This window comes from Lepisosteus oculatus, chromosome 7 (genome assembly GCF_040954835.1).
Source record: "Lepisosteus oculatus isolate fLepOcu1 chromosome 7, fLepOcu1.hap2, whole genome shotgun sequence".
NCBI lineage: Eukaryota > Metazoa > Chordata > Actinopteri > Semionotiformes > Lepisosteidae > Lepisosteus > Lepisosteus oculatus.
In genome coordinates, this window is record NC_090702.1 from 13,848,424 (window position 1) to 13,871,957 (window position 23,534).

Here is a 23,534-nt window from a genome sequence, read left to right on the forward strand (position 1 = left end):
CTGAATGTAGAACAATATTATAAAAGTGGTGTTATTTAATTCAAATTCTTATCTCACCCTTCACCTCTCCTACATATAAATACTCCTTTGCTGCCCTCAACTCTGCATGCAGTTTCTCTGACCCCCTCTCTTCACCTCAGCTGCACTCTTGGTTTACCTCACTGGTTTATTCTTTGTTAGTTGTGACAGCATTAATCTTCAGCCAGAATTCTTAAAACCTGGTATTAAGTATACTATTTGATATGTCTGCTTGTTTTAACGATATTAGAATTTGACTGCACTACTGCATTTTCATTGGATAAAACAAAATGTAAAACGTTAAACTGGAAATAATAACTCAAAGGCAGATACTGCTACAAATACAGTAAGAACTTCACTAATGTGTGGTTGGACAGCAATTACCAGCTCACATGATAGTTAATGATTTGTTTGAACTATTCCAATTTTCACTCTACTCACAGCATTGAGACTTTCTTGTCAGGGTTGGGAATGATTTACTTATGACATCTGACTCGGGGACTAGAAGTACTGTATCCTTATCCTTGATCTTTGATGTAGTAAATTATTCACTTCAAGCTCAATCGCTTGCAAGCAATCTTGTCTATCAATGGTACTGTCTTAAACCAGGTTCTGATCTTATTTGACAAACAGGCAGCATTTTCTTTCCATTTCCAGGTCCTCATTTCCAGTGGGAGAGGAGCCAGTTGAGGTGGTCTGGGGACCTCATAAGGATGCCCCCCAGTCGGCTTCCACTGGAGCTGTTCCGGGCACATCCCACTGGGCGGAGACCCCGTGGCAGACAGAGAACACGCTGGATGGATTACAGTATATCTCTCAACGGGCTTGGGAGTGCCTGGGGATCCCCCAGGAGGAGTTGGAATCTGTTGCTGGGGACAGGGAAGTCTGGGCTGATCTACTGGTCTTCACAGTGTGCCACAGGGTGCAGTCTTGGGACCATTACTTTTTATTATATTTATGCTTCCTCTCAGTTAGATTAAATGCAAACATGTTCTTCAGTGTTCATTGTTACTCAGATTATACTCAAATTAATGTTAAAACTTCTTCCCTCTCTGATCCCTCAACTCTCTGCGCAACATCAAGCTCCAGTTGACATCAAATTCCCTGAAGCTAAATAGCTACAAAACAGATATCTTACTGAAATTACACTGGGCAGGAAATGTCAGTTGGAAAAGAAGAGCTTCACAATAAAGGGTAACTATTAAGATCTCATGGCCTAAATGATCATTGATATCATGCTTATTTGCATCCCCCTTCAACTTTGTAAAGCCAATGCTGTAACCATATCTGTGGATGGTACCTGGAGGCGATATTTGATTCAGGCTCGACTTTTGACCCACATGTTCAACATAGTCAAAACATCATTATTTCACCTCAGAAATATTACCAGACTACATCTTATGTTACTGCTTACTGTTGCTGAAAAGCTGACCAACACATTTGTCTTCTCCCAAATTGACTGTTGTAACTCTTCTCACTGGGGCTTCTAAATTCACACTGACTAAACTCCAGTTTGTCCAAAATTTGGCAGCAAGAATCCTGACCTGGAATCCTGGAGTCCTTGCACTGGCTTCCTATCACATTTTGTGTCATCCTACTCCCCACCTCACAAACTTCACTCTAACTCTGGTCTCCTATCTGTCCTTCTAAACTCTAAAGGTGACAGGGCCTTCTCCTGTTAGACCTCAAAGATCTGGAACTCTATCCCTAAGGATATCAGAGAGTCACCTTCCCTAAACTCTTTTAAATCTAGACTCAAAACCTTTTCCTTAGAAGGGCCTTTACTAAACTGTTTCTGCTATATACCCCTTTGCTACTACAGTATTCAGTACCCAATATACTGTCTCCTCTCATTATGTATATCTTATGTATTTTTTTCATTTGTTTGTCATTCTGTAAAGTGATTTGAGAAGCCACCTTTAAAGATGCTGTATAAAATAAAGTTTACTATTATTAATAAACATAATTATAAGAATAATGGTAGATGACTTCCCCATTCATGCCTCAGCTGTACTATACAGTAGTTAGGAGTCTATAAGAGTCACACTTGATCCTCTCCTGTGCTTTGAGCCCCAACTGAAAAATTTGATTAACATAGCTTTTTTCACCTTTGAAATCTTGCCCGCATTAGGCAATTTCTATCAGTGTCTGATGCTGAGTGTCTAATTCAATGATTTATAAAATCAAGGCTTTACTCTGTGGGCTCCCTAACACTCTTCTTAGTAATTTGCAACATGTCAAAAACTCTGCAGCTAGGACTTCTAACTCACACCAGCTATCAGCAGCATATCACTACTACTGTACATCAATCTCTGCATTGGTTACCTATAAAATCACTTATTTAATACAAGGTAATGTTACCGACTTTTAAGGCTTAGAATAACCTGGCTCCATCATACATCTCCGAAGTCCTCCATGTTTACACTCACTCCTGTAGGCTCTGATCAGTTGAGATAGGTCCTTTTCTCACTGTACCTAGTATAAATCTCAGACTTTCAGTGACCGTGCTTTCTGTTCTAGACAACCGATTGACTCTCTTCAAATCTACACTCAAAACACAACTCTTTTCTATGGTCCATGTCTGATTGTCCTACATTCTATCTTGTATACTTTTCTTTAATATTGTATCTTGTATACTTTTCACTTTGTATAGTGTCATTGGGATTGGTAAGGCATTTTATACAGGTAAATAAAACATATTATTTACTCGGTTTAAACTAAAGGACAGCAAAAACACAATCTTGCATCCTACCATGAAATATTTTTTTTCCTGTAACAGTTTCATTTTTGAAGTTTACCCTTTGCTATGCAAATCATTGGGGTCACATGGGAAAAGGCAACTAAACACCTCAGGAAATGCTTATTCCCAAGGGTGCAATCTTCTTTCTCAGTTGTAGTCCATAAAAATATGTGTGAATTTGTGGTGCAGAATGTCAGGACACCTGGTACCAACTCAGTCAATAGGGCTTTTTACAGACATAAGGTACAATACATACTAAAGCAAAACATCTGATATGTTTTGCAAAGCAAGCCCTAGAACACAGTAACTTGTTTTTTTAATATATACTGTATAAGACTTGCATGGATTAACCTATTTAGGTCATGCTTTAAAGCCTTACCCCTTCCAAGGCCTCATTCAAGAGTCTCTTACATGATAAAATGCACCTTATCCATATGCTTATCATAGAATAAGGTGCACTTTATTGTGAATGGGGCTTTTTTATTAACCTTTATTACATAATTGTGAAAAGATAAAGTATGACTATTTTTACAAGGCTGTTAAATTGAATCTGCTGATAGAACATTTCATAATGTAAACTGTCAATGCATTTGTAAAGCTTCTCCAATTACATTTTAATCATTTTCCAGGAATCTAGTTAATGTCTGTTTTTAAGGATTTGCACCTGCATATCTACTGTACGAATGTTTGTTTATTCATTTCTTCTTGATTACAGTCTCTTCAGACTACTTAACCATTTTTGCTGTGGCAGTTACCAATAATTAAGACAGGTTTTTGACAAAGTACAACATACAATTAAAACATAAGGGCAACAGAACCAGATGTCTCTAAAATGCATTCTTATTATGTTCACGTGCCTCCAATCTGTCAAAGAACTGCCTTTTTGTCATACAGTTGGGACAAGGAGCTATTTATAACACCAAATGGGAAACTATAGGCATGTGGTAAAATATAATCTTCCACCTCTGCAACATGCAAATGGCATCTCTTCAATCAATGTCTTGCTGTGAATCTGCTATTACTGTGCTTGCTAGCAATGGATATTAAGTTTTCATGGTTGTCAGAAGCAGAAAAACAGAATCTGTAGGAGGGAGTGTGTAAGGCTGTGTAAGGCTTCAGTTATTCCAAACAGACGAACATTTTTCGAGAGGAACTCGACGGAGTTACATGTCAACGTGGTATCATTACAGATGGTGCAGGTGAAGAAAAAAAGGATTTAATTTTCTTAAAGTAGGTGTCAGTGAAGCCGTACTGCTGCAATTTGGTGTTTGTTTTTTTTTAAGCCTGGAAAGACCAAGATCAAAATAAAAAAGTGGGCCAATTTTGAAAAAAAAAAACTCAATTAAAAGATGATAACTGTAATAATATATTTTGTATTATTTGCTTTAAAAAATATATATATTATTTTATTACTTCACTCCATTCTACTTTTCATCTACAGTAGATCACAGTCAACCTCAAGCTGTAGACCCATGTTTCAACTACTGTTGTTGACTCAGACCCCCCCCTCCTCCCCATCAAATAGCCTTGTTGTCTTCCACTAAAAGGTTTTGACTGAAGTTGATTCAAATTTCAAACACACAAAATTGAACCTTGGGGAAAGGGGTCATCGAAGTTGCATTAAGAAATAACATGAGTCAATCCTCGTGGGTGCTGTTATGTAAATGAAACAAACAAAAATCTGCTGCAAGTAATGCAGTGATTAATTTTATGAATGCACTTTAATTGAAAAAGAAAGATCTTCATTTCTTCAAAACAGGCAGAATAAGTCCATTAAAAATTGCTACAAGTATACATTTCTAACATAACAATGCATGTGACAAGGCATTTATCAGAAAATGTGAGGTTTTTTGAAAGAATCAATGCAGAGAAGAAAAACAAACAAATTCCTGGCATAGAGTTTGCTAGGCAGTGATGTGAAAACTGTTTTCAGATATGATTGCATAACCATTTGTTATAAAGACAATGAGACTACAGACAACACTTTTTTACATACTTCAATGAATAAAAAAGACAGTGACCAAAAGATGCCAGCGTCTCAAGTACCAAATGCCGTAAACATAAAGAAACATTATCTCAAAGAAGGCCGGATTCTGTTCAGAGTACTTTCAAGTGCATCACTTGAAATTTCATCTTCAGTGGTTGACTTTGGTTCCTTCATATGCAGTACTGTATTTCTCTACTATGTATTATCACTGTGTGTGAGCATGACAGAATTAGATAAGCACAAAGAGCAGTGCTATTTATCACCCATGTCAGATGCAAGAGATTTTAACTTTCTGAAACTGGATTTTAGATATACGTTGAGTTCCTCTAATTTTGCATTATATGATGTGCTGCCTTAAAATCTGGATTAGCACATTCTCAACACTGAAGCTTGCATTTTTGATTAAATCAAATTGACTCTGTGAGGATTTAGATAAGATCAGCATTTTACAATTAACACTTAAACAAATTGGGAAATTCAAATTCAAAGCAGACTTCTAGAACTCGTCAAAAGGACAAAAATTTAAACACTGAGAATAGAGTCTGATGACAGAAGAGCAGGTCACAAGCTTTAAACACATTAAAAAGCTTTAAAAATATTTAGTATTTCTGCCCTCTGTTATTAAACTATTTTAACTTATACAATAACAATTACCTATACAATACCATCTTAATTCAAGAAATTCGACAGTTTATGTTTAATAAAGTGAAAGTTTAAACGTTCTTAATCAGTATATCGATTATATATAATAGAGGCCTGAATGTTATGCATGCAGTGTGCATTGAAAGCCTTAATGACATTTTAACTGCTACTGTATGTTCAAAGCAGTTAATGCCCCAGACAAACAAGCTATGTTTGTTTTTGGTATTTAAAATACTTTGAATTAAATGTTTTCAGTGACCACTTTTTTAGACTATATTTTAAAACAAATCAGTTAATGGGGAAATTTAATATATCTTTGTTGATTTAAGGACTGCACTGCACAAAATTGTTACTCTTTCAATTAAACCATGGAAGTAATTTAATGCCCTATGCCCCTGAATATAAGAGTATCTTCTGAAAGTTAGCTACAGTATACATTTTCTTTTACCAGTTCTTTTCATGAAAGAGAAAAATAACCATGCAAAACCAGGCTATAAAATTATATTTAAGACTAATTCCTATTGCAAACTTTCTATGGTGTAGGTGGTGTGATTTCCTTCCATCTTCCAAATGTGCATACATACAATATTACTGTACAGCCACGATAGAGAATGTTTGTGTAAATATAAGTTTTGTAAATTATGTGACATTTGTACTCACCGATTAAGCAACCAGTTACAGTATATCTACTTATAAGAATTGCATGCTATTAACACACTTTAAATTACAAGGAAAATTTTTAAATTCATCTGAGTCCATTTTGCACTCCACTGACAATAATTCTAGTTTAAAGGAAAATTAAGGTAACACGATAATAATTTTAATGGTTGATTATCACATGTTTATCTACATATTATCCAAATCCCACTGAAGGAATTTTGTATTCATACATTTCACAGTATGTACATCATCAAAAGCCACAACTCACATGGACATGTGACAAATTAGGACAAAAATACTTTTTGCACTCCCTGAAATATCTAGACTTTAATTTTACATATTATTTTCAACAATAAGTCATGTAAAATACAGTGTTTTAGGACAGTCTCTACAGATTTTATATTGACACATATAGATGACGGAAGCTTTTGTGAGTTATGTGTTGATCCAGCAGGCAGATACTGAAGAATGAATCAGAAAATGAATGTTTCAACTCCTGTCATAAAATACAAATTAATCTACAGTATGCAGGCCTGTACTGATCTGTACTCTGCAATTTCTTTTTTTGTTTTGTCTCTGTTCTCCAGTCTACAGTTCTCCAGTCTACAATCACAGCTACAGTTTATAAGCCCCCCAAGCATAAAATTGTTTTTTTAAGTGAGCTTGCCGTTTTAAAATCTCTGCTATGTTTCAGATTTAATAAGATCCTTACTCTGGGTGATTTAAATATCCACATTGATTCACAGCATTCCAATTTCATTAATGATTGTCTAGTTTTGTTGGAATGTTTTGGTCTCACACAACTTGTTCTCAATCCAACTACAGAGAAAGTTGGACTCTGGACTTAGTCATTGTAAATGACTCTTTTGTTTTACACTTATCTTCAACTAGGTCTTTCTGGTCAATTGACTGTTCTTTCTCATCTAGAATTCCCTTTTTTGCACTCTTTAACTTTATGTTCTACAAGTTTTTGCACTGGCAGTTAACTGGTCAGAATAGGTTTGCTAAATCTGGTCTCTCTTCATTGTCTTGCTTTCCTTTCTCTGATAAAACAGAACAATGGTACACACTAACAGTACATTCAATGATTACATTTCCATGAGTGTTATATTTTTCTTGAGATCCATCGCATAAGTGGGTGTTTGTTTTGATTTTTTGGAGAGATTGTCATTTCCTTGAAGAAAGACTTTTCTAAAGTCATGCAAATAAAGAGAACGGCTGAGGGGCTAGTAATTCTAATTAGCCATGTATACAGTATGTTCAAATGTATGTTTTTGCAGGTAATTCCCTGAAAGTATGACTTCCATATACTGTACAGAACACATTAACATATGAGTATTGAATCAATAAATTATTTTTAAAGCAATGTAAGAAACATAGCTAGAACATTGAATGGTTAATATCTGGTTCTGTATTATTTTGTTCTAGGGCTTTTGACATACCCCTGGCCATATTGTAACAGGACCTTAGCACACCTATGGGTCTGGATCAACAAACACATGGAAAACACAGCTGTAAGGTTTAACAATACCCAATTGCAGTTTATTTGCATTGCAGGGAACACAAAACACCAAATCCAATGCCCAAAACAAAAACCTAGCTCCTGCCTAAACTCCTTTCAGATCCCTACCCTACTGGCCAGGCAGATACACTGCTTGCCAGCCACAAAACAAACCACAAAGTCTTTGCCCAACAAGAGTCACTCAGACTTTCCTCTGTTTTCAACATTAAAGTCTCTAGCTCCAAGACTCTAAACACAACTATTAAAAACTCACAAGTTCCTTGATCAGTCCTCAGCTCATTCCCCAGAGGATTCTGTGGAAAGTGATCCCTACCGGGGCTGTGCATGCCACAGGCTGTAGAGCTGGACTTCAACTATTACTGTAATTTCTTGTGAAGCACTTTTTTAACTAATTCATTTCAAAATATATGTCTGACCCAAAAATGTTACTTAATATATTGGTGCTTTAGCTATGCGCACACAAGGCAGGCTGAGAACAGCGCCTGGAGGTAGGAGTACTGGACTATATATAGTGGGACGGAAGCTGGGATATGGTCTCTTCCCTTCATGTGTGTGTGTTAGTGTAGGTGCGGTGCTGTAACCCCTGTGCCTGTGTGTTTACCTTTCCACGGTTCAAGTTAATAAATGTGTTGTTCAACCCCATTCCCTGAGTCCCATGCCTCCTCCATTCTGTACCGAAGCTCGCGGTCATTACAATGTTAACAATACCATCTTTCCGATTTCTAAAATCTTTATTCAAAACAGTGTTGCAGGGGAATTGGAACCTATGCCTCAAGGCAGCATACACCCTAGACAGGATGCCAGTCTATCACAGTTCAGACATAAAAACACAGAGATGAACACACTCACACCAGGGCCAATTTTCCCAGCAGCCAATTAACCTACCAGTATGTTTTTGGACTGTGGGGGTTAACCGGAGCACCAGGAGGAAACCCACGCAAACCTATGAACTAACCAGGAATTAAAAACTGCTCCTCTTTGCTCTCGTTGCTTGCCAGGATAGACTCTCACTCCCCTGTGACCCTGAATTGGCAGTGGTACGTGGAGTGCCGCCAAGTGGTACGCCAAATGACCCTGGAACTGTGTCCTGTGCGCTGAAAAATCGGGACAGGTTTTCATATTTTGTATTTTAATACGTGTCGAATACGCAGCCTACGTACTACGATACAGTGCGTGCTAATACTTCAGTGGACACAAGAGATACTCTGTAATTCTATACCACTCTGTAGGGAATGCGTGCTACGGATGCAAGTGACCAATTGTATTTAAAAAAAGCTACTGTATCTCCAGCAAATAGGGAGAAAGGAGAATGGGCGTGATTTTGGAACAATGCTAATGTTGTAAACACAGGAATGCATAGAAATACGTGCTACGAACGCAGGTCATCTTGTGAGCACACGAAAGCGTGATAACAGAAAAATATTTAAGAACTGTTCTAATTTGAGAAAAATACACCGAGCGTCTCTGTGTTTCGCTCCCATGCGCATGAAATAAAAACTTTAAATAAATACGGAAATAAAAACAGAAACGTGGAAAAATGCAAGCTTGCGTATTGCTAAAGCAGGTAAGCTACATTATTTTTGAAGAACCTTATTTACCATTGGCAAAAGAGCTGACACGTATTATGTGTAGACAAAAAGCTTCTAAACGGCTCGACCTGCTGCCCCCCTCCCCCTGAAAGACAGTCATTCATAGAATTATTGAAATGAAGGATTATATCAAAAGTACACTGATAGAGCGCGTTAAGATGAGCAGATGTTTTTCACTGCAATTAGATGAGTCTGTAGTCGATTTGGCCAATGTGCTCGTTTACGTTAGATACGAGTTTGAGGGCATGTCCCATGAAGACTTTCTGTTCTGTAAACCGCTACCAACAGGAACTACAGGAGAGCACATATTTCAGTTTCTGAATGAATTTATCGAAGAGAATGGCCTCGACTGGATAAAATGCGTCTGAGTTTGTACAGACAGTGCTAGAGCTATGACAAGCCGACATAACGGTGTAGTTGCACGAATTAGAGAGGTTGCTCCAGAAATTAATGTACGCAGTACAACATCCACCGCGAGACCTTTGCCGTCAAGAAAATGCCTGACGATTTAATATCTGTTACTCTGTTGTGAATTGTATCTAGGCTCGAAAAATTAATTCACATCTGCTTTGCTCAACTAAACAGGCTCACCTCTCTCACTGAAATGGTGCTTTTTTATTAGTTGTTGTTAATTTTTTTTCTGTAAAACACTTTGAGAAGCCACCTTTAAAGGCGCTATATCAAATAAAGTTTATTATTATATTCATTATATGTATGTGTGAGTGTGTGTGCACGCACACTCATGATAGTCATTGAGAATTTCTGGGGTTCCTATGAGATGATGACTTGTAGGTGGTACTTGGATGCTTTGATTGGATTAGGGGTGGTACTTGGTCCAAAAAGTTTGAGAACCACTGATATAAGCAATTCCTTGTGGAATATAAGTATCAATTGTTGTACTGTAAAGTTGATTAACCATTATAAATGGAGTTCCTTCTAAAACATAGAGAGCACAGTATTGATATTTTTATTGTAAAAATCCCAGTGAAATATTAAATTACCGTGTTTATTCTTTCTTTTTCTTTTTGTATTCTTAATCCTCCATTACCTCATAAATAATTCAAACAAGCTTTTACAGTTTTTTTATTGCTGTAGTACTGAAAAAGATGCTTTGCATTATTTGCCTCTAATGCAGTATTATTTTCTATATCTCTCTTGGTGATTCTTTTTTTTATCTGTGCCTTTACCTTAATATGCAATTTCTTTGTCTAAAATTTGAATTGTTGCCCAGCTTACAGTCTGTAGAGTGAACCCTTCCTTTTATTGCTTTTATTCTTATTTTATCCCTTAAACCATATAGACCATATTTTCCTGGACTTTGATTTACTTATTTTAGCCATTCAATTGTTTTGAGCCTGAAGTATAACCATTTATCGTCTATTGACTTTGACTCCATGTGCTCCCAGGCCACTTTTTGCAGTTCTTCCACTTTCCCTTACAATCAACCACAAAGGCTAGAGCTTTAGCAATTTAAGTCAACAGCAAAAGTTAACGTATTATGGTTGCAATTTCCCACTAGTTCTATGCAAACAATATATTCTCTTTGTCAGCTTGATTTTACAACCTGGTTCCCATGTAACATACTGTAGCAATAGAGGAAGAATTACGTCACTAATCTTAGCAGTGTTAGTACATTTGCTCTTCTTCGACTAGAAGCTAAGGTGATGTGGTTTAATGTACACAGACACGAGTCAGATTGTATCCATGATCCCAGTCAGAGAGGGTGAACCCAGTGGTTCGGTCTCCAAAAGTGTCAAAAAGCCAGATGAATTGTTGCAATATGGCATAAAGTACATAACCATTCAGTATTGTGAAATTAGATGGACTGTCCTGAGGCACAGGACATAGTTCTCGGCTCAGAGGCCGAGTCCTCATTTCTGACTGAAAAAGTAAGAACCCAAACCACTCCCTTGTGATTTATATAGAGTAAGGGACAATGGTGATGTTCTCTATTTAAACTAACACATTGGTCCTTGCAAGACCAATAGGAAACAAACTGTATTAGAAACTCTTCTAGCATCTTCAGTACATCTTCTGGCATCTCCAAACTCCAATGGTTTGGAATTCCAAATAATCCTGCATCCAAGGAAACAGTAACCAACAAATTGATTTGGGATGCTTTGTCATGCTAATGATTTAAGGCAGGAGCCACAAACCACCAGGAGGCACAAATCACTTTCCAACAGGTCTGGAACTTGTGCCAGATACACATCAAAGTCATTATTTTCATTGTATTTTAAAACCAGATTAAATAGTTTAGGTATTTTAACTGTGTCTTAAAATGCAGGTATGGTGTAATTTTATATTTGATCAATTCATACTGATGTATTTTTTGGGGGGGTAATAAATGAAGACACAAGTCCTTTAATGTCAAGCTGTCACTTTAAGCTTTTGTTGAATCATGCATTGAAAATGAAGTCTGAAAACAATATACTTCATAAATTTTTCAGTGCAACCTCAATGTTCTTTGATTCATTGATGTCCTTGCACTAGAATGTGTAGCACTCTTAGAGTTCTCATTCTTCGCTAAGCATTCATTCTTCCTTTCAGGTTTTTTTGGCCTTTTGAGAATAAAGAAAAAACATTCATAAAACAACTGGCTCAGCCATTGGGTTTTTCATCTGTTTGACCTTTTCATGCAAAATTAGTTCAATATATATGGTCGGCATTTCAGAAACAGTAGTAAAGGTTTATGTGATATACCATCTACAGTATACTGTTAGCAAAGTACCTGTGATGAAATCCTGCATGATTTATAATGTTCCTTTTTTGAGACCAAGTATTTTCTAAAGGCTTAACATTGTCAGTTAGCCACACATTTGACAATCAAATTAAAAGCTAGTACAAATCTCTTGACTAAATATAGTATAAAATAACAGTAAAACATTCCTATATAAAATACGATCTAAACACAAGAGTGGTAGAAATTGTGTCATTTTTCATAGTTGTGCCCTGATACAACAAGATATCTAAACCAGATAAGTACTTGCATTTGACACTATTATGGAAACATATTTTTTAAAACAAAGTGAAAATCAAGCTTTAGCAAATGTTGAATCTTTTGGAATATTGACTCTGTGGAATGCTATTTATATTTGAGTTCACATATTTACAAATGCTGACTAGCCTCTTATTTAAAAGGAAAATAAAAGTAACAATATACCAGATCCAAACCATTTTGTTTCCCAGGTTAGAAAAAAATAATACCTAAGGCTATTAAGATTTGTTTAGTATAATGTGCAGAGAGTATTAAAGATGCACAGTCTGTGGTGACATATTAAAAACATCCATCATGCCTTTCTCTGCAAAGGAAGAGAGCTGTCTCTTTGCAATAATTTACTTGAAAGCTAAAACAATCTACTGATGAATTGTTAATTTATTCAAGATGCTATTTGTCCATTGTTATTGGGCAAATTCTGTAAAAGGAACAGCTCATTAAAAAGGACTCATGGCAATAATTATTGCATAGAAACTTATTACCACTATAAATAAATAGATTTCAAATGCAAGTCAAAGGAACCTAAAGTTCCTGTGGCAATAATAAGCTAAACGTCTGAATAAGAACTGAGATGCTTCTTGGAATCTACTTGTTCTTATGTCAAGGAGAATAACATGATACCCTTTTATCTGTATCAGTATGGAGCAGACATTTCAAATGTAATTCCATAGGATTTATTGATTTTGCTTAAATAACTGAACCAGAATAAAAATAAACCTCACTGAATTTTTCAGTGTTTTACATTATGAACTGGTATCACTTTCCTTTCAATACAGTTAATCTTTGACAATACTAGAAGCCTTAAGATATAATAAGCATCATCAGTATTTAGAAATCATGTGCCAATGAGGGGTGTGAAATATGTTTCATTCATTAAAAATGGAGAAAATGAAAAGAGACACTGTGTTAGATTCTGAAATGTAATTACTGTACTAACCATGGAGAAAATGAGAGGAAGCCAGCTGTCGTTCTTAGCCCAATGTTTCCAAGGATTAATTGTTGTACCATTAGCATTGACTAACATTGATTGGGCACTAGATAAAAGTGTGTACAACAAAATATTAGCCATGCTTTTCAAAAATCAAAAGTTCAATGAAAACAGATGCTTCTTGACAAAAACGTACACTAGTTGCAAGAGCACCAAACACCATTTAACCTTTGGATCTTTAATTTTGGTAATAACCACACATGTGCTGATAACATACTGTATGGGACCTGATCATCTTTCACAGGACATGGATGCATTGTGCACCCATCCTAATTCCTTCATAGTGATCTTAAGAACATTTCTGTGTTTTATTTCTGATCTCTTCAATACTCTTATTAATTTAATTCTATTATGTGGTACTGTATATTTCATCCATCTATGTAACCACTTTATCCAATACAAGATTGTTGTAGAGCCACAACCTATCCCAGCAAGCACCAAATAGGATACACCCTGGATCAGACACTAGTTCATTGCACTATACAATATCTTATCATGAAAGATATATTGTCACGGATGTCACAAGGACGAACCGTGGAATTACAAGAGAGCGAAAATAGACCCTATGTGTAGCAGCGAGACGGGAGTAAAACCGAGGTCCTGACTCTCTGTGGTCATTAAAAATCCCAGGGTGTTTCTCAAAAAGAGTAGTGGTGTAACCCCGGTGTCCTGGCCAAATTTCCCATTGGCCCTCACCAATCATGGCCTCCTAATAATCCCCATCTATGAATTGGCTACATTACTCTGCTCTCCTCCCCACTGATAGCTGATGTGTGGTGAGTGTTCTGGTGCACTATGGCTGCTGTCGCATCATCCAGGTGGATGCTGCACATTGGTGGTGGTGGTGGAGGGGAGTCCCCATTACCTGTAAAGCGCTTTGAGTGGAATGTCCAGAAAAGTGCTATATAAGTGTAAGCAATTATTATTATTATTATAGAACCCTATACCCCTCAGGCCACAGACAGGAGTGACCTGGTACTAGGTGGGTCTCGGGACATCCGAACCTCAATGCCGAGCAAGGAGCAGAGCAGAAGCAGGAAGTAAATAGGCTACACAACATGACACACCAGAAATACATGAATAATCACAGGGAACTAGGAACAGGAGAGAAGTAGAGCGCCCTCTAGGTGTACTGGGCGTGACATATATACTGTATATTATTGAAATGTCTTTAATTTTAAGAAGATTAAATTTAAAGAAGTGAGACATAAATTAAGTACTGTACCTATAAACCATCTGAGTTTCCCTGTTTATAAGATGTGAGAAAAGGGTAATATACCTTGTTTACACAGTAAATACTTAAAATTTGCTTAATTTAGACCATGAAATTATAGCACCACTACTGATTCATGATTAGTCATGAAATTGTATCTAAGAGGAAACTGTTTATTCTTCAAAATATTTAAATAAATATGTAGAAGAGGCAAAGATGCAGAAACATTCTTTTTAATTTCTGTATATGATAATAAATTCCCCAGATGATACCATTAAAAACAACTAATGTATGTATCAAAACACAATCTGTTCATTATTCACATGCAAAAAGTGTCCATTTCTTAGAATTAAAAATTCAGAAAGACTTTTAATAATAAGGTTTTTTATGTTCAGAAAGATTTAAATAATAAGATTTTTTTCCTGTTGCCTTGAATGGACAATAAAAATGGTATTCTAAATTGTTGCTTATTCCCTGACTTAAATATGTGTTTTTTAATTAGGATCAATTATGTCAGTGTTCTCCCAAGGGGATTGGTAAGTGTTCTTAGACTTTTTTGATGTATGTAATAATTCTCTAAATGAATTTATCTTGTTAATATGAGCCTTAGTAAATAAATAAAATCATGATGCACTTTGAGAAGAAAAGAAATAACAGTATTTTGTCAGCATGTTTTTCCAATGTGCATTTTGCTGAAGCATTAGTTGATTTGGGGAACTGACTTTAACCTGTGTCAGTATAGTAAAATGGACTACACAGACAAGTGCCTTGCAAACGTATTCTGTCCCTTGCACAATTTTCACATTTTGTTGCTTTAAACCTTGTTATCATAACACTTTGATGTAGTTATTAAAATCTGCTATATGCAAAGCCTACACTACACATTCAATGCAAGGAACAAAAATAAATACATAATTAGTATGAAAGAAAATTAGAAAAGTATTGCAAGTATTGCAAACCCTTTGGCTGTGACAAACCTGCACAAAATTACCTCAACAAACCGCACAACTAGTTGAGTGGCTTCTGTCTGTTTGCAATAATAGCGGTTCCCATGATTTCAGAAGGCATCACCTATCTCTATGTGGTCTATAAGTCAGGTATTGAATATCAAGCAAAGAATCAACCATGAAGTCTAATGAGCATTTAAAACAACTTTGACATAAAAGGCATAAATTGTATAAAGTCAAAGATCAGGAGAAGGGTATAAAACGTTTCAAAGGTTCTTAATATCTCTTTGGGCATGGTGAGGTCAATCATTAAGAAGTCCAAGGTACCCAGACAATAAATAGATCAGGCTGTCCTTCCAGACTGAGGCAAAGATAAAAGGGGTTACTGATGACACTGTGAGGTCAACAACTCCATTAAAAGAGTTCCATAGCTCAGTGACTGAGATGGGAAAAATGTCCATGAGTCAACAATATGCCAGTCACTCCAGCTTGAATGGAACTGAAAAAAAAACATCCCAATTCCTCCATGGGGTTTGCAACAAAAACATTTAAGTGATACTTTAAACGTGATAAAATGTCATACATACAATACACTACTGGGTCTTGCTGATCTAAATGCAAAGCTTTACATTTGTCTCAAACCCCACATTGTGGATCATGCAGTTAACAGCATGCCTACTGTCAGCAATGGTGGTGGCGTTGGGAAATTAATTTATACTTTTACTTCTCACCAGCCAAGACTGGGAAGCTTGTCAAGAAACATATATGGAGTAAAGTACTGGCATATTTTAGAGGACAGCCTGCTTTATACCTAAAAATGAAAATGACAGAAAAGACAATGACACAAAGTAGAAGCCCAAAGCTACACTGGAGTGGCTTAAGAAAAATAATACAGTATGAATGTCCTTTAGTGGCCCAGTAAATGTCTTTACTTGAATCCTACTGGCATTCTGTGGAAGAACTTGAAAACCACTGTTCATAAGCGATCCCTAAGCACCTTGAAATCTGCCTAGATGAATGGGCAAAAATTGGACCAGGGTGGTATGCAAAATTGGTCCCACTAAATATTGAGTTCATGGGTCTAAATGTTTATTTAATTAACCTTTTTTCTCTTTAGTTCTTGAAGATATTTGGTGTAACTTTCTTACTGTTAGAAGACGTCAATTTGAACATTCAAGCTTTGAATACAATTTTACATAACTAAAATGTGTATGCATAATTTTGTAATTTCACAAAATGTGATACCATAGGAAAGATCTGAGTACATTTGCAAGGTACTGTACAGTACATACAGCACTTGCACTTCAACATCCTTAACATAAAAAAACAAACAAAAATGTATTAAATTAATCTGATTTCTCTTTTAAAAATATAAAAAAGAGCTGGAACAACTCTTTCTTTATCTTTATTGTATAATATGAAAAAAAGTTCTGAAAAGAGTACATTTAATTATAATGTTTAATTATAATGAAATCAAACCAATGCATTATAAATACCATGTACTGTACTGTAATGAACTGGCATAACAGAATTGGACATTATAGCAAAGCAAAGCAAATGCATTTTGTAATTCTAAGAAAAGCATAAGAAGACAGGGAATATGCCCTGCAAAATTAATGTGATGAGCTGCATTAATAATGTATTTTTGTATTTCCATTTAATAAAAGTTAACTATAAGTTACAAATCAATTAACGGGGAACAGAGTCAGGTTTCAGCTTAAAAGTTAACCAGTTTCAAATACTTGGAAACTGTAATTTAAAACTACCATATTAGTTTGCAAACTGGAATGTGAACAATGTTTATTGTTCAACATCTAAAGAACATTGTGTACACATCTCAAAATTTCTGGTAACATTAAGTGTTGAGAACAAAGAGTTTTATGGTGACAAGGCATTAGCAAACTCCTTTCAAGTGTTTTGAGCTCAGATCCATGAATAATTTTAGCACAATTCTCTCACTTTGTTACATAACTACCATTTGATATTGAATAATCACTCATTTGGATTGTGACTTAAGTTCTCACTCATTCACTTCCTGTGCAGACAAAGCCTTACTAAATTGTAACTGCATTTAGAAATATATACAACCATTTTACATAAAGCCCATTTCTAGACCAATGGGAAAGGAAGTTTGGGACAAAGAAAGCCAGAAATATTGACAAACAGAATTATTTTTGTTTTTTCAAGATTTTGTAAAAATACTAAGTTTTTTTTTCTCAATAAACTGCCAGATTTGTCCAGTAAAAAAATTAATCGAATTTCTTTTTAGTCTACTTAAATTATTTTTCCCTATTTTACATACTGTACTTGTCACAATTGTTAAGGTCTAAATTACCATAAATATATCGAAGACTTCAACTGAATGGTTTATTGATATAAAGTACCACACCAATTTGTATTTACTGAAGCTGGATTTTACTGGATTTAACTGGTGTTCTGTTCAAAACAAAGTTGATATTCTTATGTTCCTAAACAGTAATTTCAGTGTTTTCAAAAATTGTATAGTTATAAATATCATAACTACAGATGTATTTTTTACTAAATAAGCATGGAAAATTCAAGATGTATGGTCAGTCAATTACTTGTTTCCGTGTTTTTTTTAATTAAATTCTTAAATGGTCTGGATTAATGAAGAAATTCAAAATTACAAAAATGAGCAGTTTTTCACATGGTACCTAAATAAACATCATTGGTGCATGACTAATAACTTCCCTCTATTTAGTCTGAATTCCCAGGTGATTTTCCAACCACTGTAAAATGCCTGTTCTATTGAATTTCAGAGTAGCCTTATATTTACGTTTCTATCAGTGCAGCTTGATGTATTCCCAATGAGCATATGGTTCTGTCTTTTAGGTTCCTGGGTACCACAATTTCTCATGATCTCAAAAAAGCTCAGCAAAGGATTTACTTTCTGAGACAATTAAAAAAAAAAGATCTGTCACAGGAAAGGATGATCCAGTTCTATACAGCTATCACTGAGTCCATCCTTACCTTTCCTGAACTTATTGGATCTGCCACCACACAGGACAGAAACAGACCCCAACATGTTATTAGGACAGCTGAGAGGATCACAGCCTTTGACCTGCCTACCCTCCAAGACCTTTACATCTCCAGGACTAAGAATCTGGCAGGATCACTTTTGACTCCTCTCACCCTGGTCATCATATTTTTCAATGTCTCCCATCAGGGAAAAGATTTAGGTCAATTGGCACCAGAACCACAAGACACAAAAACAGCTTTTTTCCTCAGGCATTGCCTCTTATTAATCACCCCTATTAATCATTGAACATTACTTAAATTGTGTTATCAAAATTGAATATTGATTACTTAGTTTACAACCACGGCATTAAATAATATTATAATCTGCATATGGATTATCACACATTGGTAGGGTTCTCACACATTCTTGAAGTACAATATATATTTTTCCTTTAATTTCTGAAATGTATATCGTGTTTTATTGTGATTTATGTGTCTTTGTATATATGTTTGTATGTGTATAGTGTATGAGCAAGTCAAATTCCTTGTGAGTGAAAACTTACTTGGCCAATAAAGTGATTTATCTACTAGTCCAGGTTAGAGTGAATCTTTGCATTGTTGCAACAGAGTTGTTTAACTGAAATGCAGGGTTAAATATCACCAGGCTTAAAACCTAAAGTTTCTAAACTTCAACACATTTATGTTATATATTGTATCATATTTGTTATTTTGTAAGCAGAGATAAAATGCCTGTGGTTTTCACCCTTAGATAAAGAGCAGTGATAATCATTTGGAAAAGAAAGCAGATTTAAAATGTGAGAACAACCACCTACTTAACAGAATGAGGTAGCAGTAATTGCTTCAGATATCTGAATAGCCTGAAAGTAGCACTGAATGTCAAACAGTTTTAATATATGGATTTAAACTCAAACTTAGTTAAGATATTTTTTTAACCTTTTCTAAGAAAAAAATACATTTCTTAAATAAAGAACGCCAGTTTTTCATTGCTTTAAATGAAATACCTAAGACATCAGCATGATTATTATTTTTTTTCCAGCATTCCTAACATACTCTCATTAGTATAGATAAGCAGACTACTTGTGGGGTCTTTGTGATAGTCTGGGTTAACAGTCAGATACTGGTTCATTCGCTTGTTAGTGCTTATCCATGTATTACGAAAATGGATAATAGACTGTAACAGGAATCTAGAACCTCTCACATATTTATTGCACACACTAAATTAAATCTACTCTTGATTCCTAGATCAGTAATGGCATTAATAACTGACAGTTTTGCCTGAATCATTCTAAGTACTTTAAGTAGTTGCAGCTCATCATTATGTCTTTGGTACTGTATGTTGATACAAAGGTACCAAACAGAAGCAAATAACCTATCACAGCCATCAAGAGGAAATAATCAAAGACTCAGTAAAGTGCAAAATGGTTAAGAAAATAGATTCACCGGGAATGACAACACCCAAGATTAAAGCATCATGAAAGGATTATTGAGCAAAATTTTGGCTTAACTTGCTTGGATGAGGGCTGACTTCCTGGCCTTAGGACAAGGAGGCCAGGACCCCCACGCAAGGTGACCAAGGTGTAGCTGCAGAGGGGGAGATGGGGTGGAGGTGGGATGCAAGAGAGAGAGATACGGATCTTGTAGGTATTTATAGCGTTTCGGGAGAGGAATGGATTGTCAAGAGCGATTGCTAATTACTGACAGCTAAATCTGATTGAACTTGGTTGTTGTCATCCCACCTGAACTTTCATTATAAACTCCATTTACTGCATAGTGGAAAGAAGTAAAGAAAGCATTAATGTCTTGCAACAAAAAACTGACTCACAAATGCTGTAACTAGTCCAAAAAAATAAGGATTTGCTACAATGGTTAAAAACTCTGCAATATCAACATATACACATACCATTCCAATATTTCATCTTTAATAGCAGCCTGTCTCAGTCACAGCTCACTAGGTTACACTTCAATAAGATGCAATATAATAAAAATGGCCACAATGATGTAACCATTCTTGTGTTCATTGATGTATACCTCATGAGAATATTAGAAAAAAAACGTAACAGTTCCATAGTCATTGTAAATATTATAATAATACAATAAAAAGAAATGTCAGTAGCAAAAACGATTGGCTTGTTCAGGTATAATTATCAGTACCATTAATGAGGTGAGACATGAACAGCTCTGCTGACCATTTTAAACAATGACATTTATCAGACCGAGGCATCAAACATATTAAAGCAAGTGTTCAGAAATAAAATCAAATGTTTTTAAAGATAACAAGGTATTTGGGATTACATTTATAGTTCCTTAATCTTGTTCAAAAGTGGGTGGGTTATTTCTTACATTTGTGACTTAAAAACATTTAATTTATTTGAGTTATTTTAAAAGACTTTGTTTATTTATGAATGTTTACAGTAGATACTGTATACACAAATGTATCACTAGTAAACATTTCTGCATTATTTATTAGCTTACACCAGATGCAATAATTTTGCATACTGTACAAACTTGAATAATGCCTATTTAGGAGGAAGAAGCAAATCTTAGTCATATGGAAATATTACAACCTGCAGTTTGACTCAGTTTACATAAATTGATCTGTATAACTTATAATATCTTACAATATTTAAGCACCACAAAACTAAAAGAAAAACAGAATTTCACCAAACCGCGTAATTTAAAGTATTCAAACATACTGTATATTAGCCAACATTTTCCCATACTCTGAGGAACGAATGTTTCAGAATTTCTCGTGGCTCAGTTTGGTATGACTTATACCTGACTTTTCTTGAACAAATGGGAGCTTTTAAATAATTCACAAATTGAAAGAATTCAAAATGTTTCTGATAAGGCATGTTCAACACAAAACCTTTACATGGGTCTTGCAGTGAGGTAATCATGTGTAAAATATTGCAAATTAATTTGTTATAATTTATGCTGGATGCTGGATGTGACTATTTAGTTTCTGAAGATTTCAGCAAGTTGTTAAAAAATATACTTAAAAGAACTGGAAACCTCATGCATTGTATAAAAGTCTGTAATTTTTGTGCAGCAAAAGAGATACATTTTGACAATATACAGTATTTGGATTAATAAAGCTAAATATGATATACTGTAAATAGTCTGATGCAAAGTGTTCTGTGAAGTGGATCATAAGCTTCAGTTATTTTTATTTTAATTTAATGAATACTCAAATAAAACTACATTGGCATTTTGGTGTTGCCAGCTGTAGGGAAGGATACGGCTTTTTGATTAATTTGTTAAGACTTTTAATATTATAGCCTTTATAATAGCCTTTCTTAAGCCTTTGATAATAAACAAAAGTAAGTAAATATATGAAAAAAACACTTCCAGTGGCCATAATAGTATAGATATACTGTATTCAGCTTTTTTATAGTTCTTGGTTTTATTAAACTTGAATAATTGGCTGCTGTAATACCTTGCTTAGCCTTTTATTAGTTCAATAATTAAAATAATTTAAAAATGTTTTAGTGAAAGAGTATACAGTATAAGAGACAATGGGAAAGTATATGTGTCTATCTACAGTATGTCTGCAAATACTATGAAAAACTATGAAAATTGCCTGTAATCATTTTGGCAAACTCACACAGTCATTGCTCAAATATCTCTGGGAAGCCAAGAAGTTCAATAATTAAGGTCTTTCTGCACCAGTGCTGACTGCATTAACAGGAGTCCCTCTGTACAGCAACAGAATTACCCCACTGAACTGAAGTGTTAGCAATAAACTTGAGGGTTAGAGCACCTGTCATCAAATTGTAACCGCTAGTTTTCCGTATCACAAAAATATTTTTATTCATTACATCTAGGTCCAAGTGGAGCAACATTTAAGAGGTTATGAAATCTTTATGTCCTGTAATGTTCTGTAATCCCCCATAAACATTTCAAATCACGTATAAGGATGTATCTGGAGATGGTCTATAACTTTTTACTTTATATGAACTACTATAAGATATTGAAATATTCTATCATGAATATCAGGATATCTGCAATATTAGTATTTTTTCAGTTGAAATATAAATTATAAACTAAAGATATTGTCCAAAAAGGGTCAAGACCACAAGGACATGGGATCAGTGCATAGTCTATACTGTACATATCATTCTATGAGCCTCAACTGTCAACAGGTAAGATTGTTTCAAACCATTAAAAAAAAAGAAAATGAACTTACCCCCATTAAAAATCAGCTCAGATATAAATATTCCATGCCATTTTAGTTTCCTTTTCCAGGCCAAGGTTTGCCATTCAATCAGAAAATGCCTGTATTGTTATTTCTAGTCAGTCCGTAGGTCCTGATATTTAAAGAATGCACTGCCTACACTTACCAGGCACAAATGACATACTGCTTGCTCTCTGTACTGTGTGCAGTTCTTGGCAGATAGAGTTTTCCGCTGTGCAGGCTTGAAAATCCTCCTCCAGACCCACTCATTTAGCACAGCGGGTTAATTCTTAAGCATGTACAGCTTGCAGGCTCATCCCACCACTGTGTGGGTACAGGTTTAAACTCCTGTCCAATACCATTCAGTGTTTTGATTTCCTTTTTTTCAGCAACTTCTGTTTGTTCCTGTTTCATAAAGAGATATCTCCCAAATTTAGAAAAATGTACAGATTTTTAGCTGACACTAAATTCGCAGAGAAGCAGAATAACAGACAGTAATGAAGGAAGGAATGGTAGATTTATACAGTATATTCCACTTTGATATACCTACGCTGACACTGAAGGTGTTTTCCAATCTTGAAGACGTTTTGGTTTAGTTTAATGAAATTACATTTTGAACATTGTGAGTTTGTTATTGTTATTTTGACCACGTCAATAACAACTTCTAGCCACAACAAAATGAGGGAATGCCAATACACTGTGTGGGTGTATAAATTAAATTAGTAGGCAGTTGTCCTCAGGACCATGTAATTCACAACTGTACAATTAATCTTTTTTATCTTTAAAAAAGGAAATTGTGTTGTGCATAAAATGTTGGGATTATGTTTATTCATGCCAACCCAAGAACTCAGCTTCCTAATCTTCTTCCTTCTTAGGATGACAAATGGATTTTGGTTTTCATTCATAAAAGAGCTTTCCATTGTTTAACTGGAGTTACAGTTACTTTAATTAAACATTAACTAATTGTTTCCAGTTCAAAAGTGGTTGCAGTTTTCAATGTACTGTTTATTTTATTTTTTTGCAGATACTAAAATCTCCAGCATTTAAGAGCAAGAA

At 35.1% G+C, this 23,534-nt stretch overlaps 1 protein-coding gene across 3 annotated transcripts in view; it reads right to left on the reverse strand.

Annotated features, from left to right (window-relative positions):
- Positions 1 to 22,650, reverse strand: part of shank3a (SH3 and multiple ankyrin repeat domains 3a) — a 639,129-nt gene extending 616,479 nt beyond the window's left edge. For 2 of the 3 annotated variants that reach the window (XM_069192204.1, XM_069192203.1), the window contains exon 1: positions 22,491 to 22,649. The gene's annotated coding sequence lies outside the window, so the exon portion shown is untranslated. Of the gene's footprint in view, positions 1 to 22,490 lie in introns of all 3 variants that reach the window. The other variant, XM_069192202.1, reaches the window with a different exon arrangement.
- Positions 22,651 to 23,534: the final 884 nt, after the last annotated feature.